This window comes from Gigantopelta aegis, chromosome 11 (assembly GCF_016097555.1).
Source record: "Gigantopelta aegis isolate Gae_Host chromosome 11, Gae_host_genome, whole genome shotgun sequence".
NCBI lineage: Eukaryota > Metazoa > Mollusca > Gastropoda > Neomphalida > Peltospiridae > Gigantopelta > Gigantopelta aegis.
In genome coordinates, this window is record NC_054709.1 from 4210605 (window position 1) to 4211620 (window position 1016).

The 1016-nt window shown below is 32.4% G+C and overlaps 1 protein-coding gene across 1 annotated transcript in view; it reads right to left on the bottom strand.

The window, feature by feature from the left end:
* The window catches only part of LOC121385269 (sushi, von Willebrand factor type A, EGF and pentraxin domain-containing protein 1-like), an 8022-nt gene extending 7785 nt beyond the window's left edge, over positions 1 to 237 (bottom strand). The window contains exon 1 of the mRNA XM_041515874.1: positions 120 to 237. The gene's annotated coding sequence lies outside the window, so the exon portion shown is untranslated. The remainder of the gene's footprint in view (positions 1 to 119) is intronic.
* Between the last annotated feature and the right edge of the window lie 779 nt (positions 238 to 1016).

The window sequence follows — 1016 nt, forward strand, 5'->3', positions numbered from 1 at the left end:
CAGTTGTAACTTTATCCAAATGTGTTACAGGTTTGTAGATTAACTAAACTTAGTGTTAATTTTCACGGGTTGAAATTAGGGTATGTCTCTTTAAATTAAACATAGTTTACAATACTCACTACATGTCGTGTATTGTGTAGCTGAACAAGCAAATCTATGATGTCTTTGTCAGATCTGACACAGGAAGAATACGTGTTGCTGAGACAGTCAATGGAAGGCTGAATATTACTGTAACATAAACACAAACAAAATGAGAAAACAGTTGTAACTGGAATTTTGATGGACGTAAGGAAATGTGTGAAATCCAAATATAATGATGGTTTATAACAACTAATATGAATACAGGCACGATGCCAGAGGGGCCCCCCAGACTAATGACTTCCTTTATAAACAAATGCAATAATTATAAAATTAGTTCATTTTTTTTATTTGTCATATAATTTAATTTCTATGTTGAAGGGCCCCCGAACCTGAAGTGCCCCGGGCCCCTGCCCCGGACCACCCAAGGTCTAAATCCGGCTCTGCCCCCACCCTCACCCCCAAACCCTCACACACCAACTGAATCAAAACAATTAGTGGTAGTAAATCTTAAGGCAGAGATGTATGTTACTTGTACAATGAGGAAATTGCATTTCAAACGTTTACGGAGGAGCATATACTGTTTATAACATGAATACAATATGTCTTGAATAACAAGGAAAATCATGAATAACATGAATAAAAATGTATAGAAATAATATAATGATGGTTTATAATAACTTTCATGTTATAACTTTGGTTGTCAATAAACAATATATGTATATCCTATTCAAATACCATTACTTTTACGAAATCTACCCTACTGATGCGCAAAATGCATAACATATTAATAACAAATAAGAAACTGTGTTACGGTAAACTTTGAAAAGTATTATAATAGATAAAAATACCATAATAATTTATAATATCCAATAGCAATTAAGAAATAGTCATGTAACTGATTTATAAATTAATAGACACGTTATATATTTTGTTTT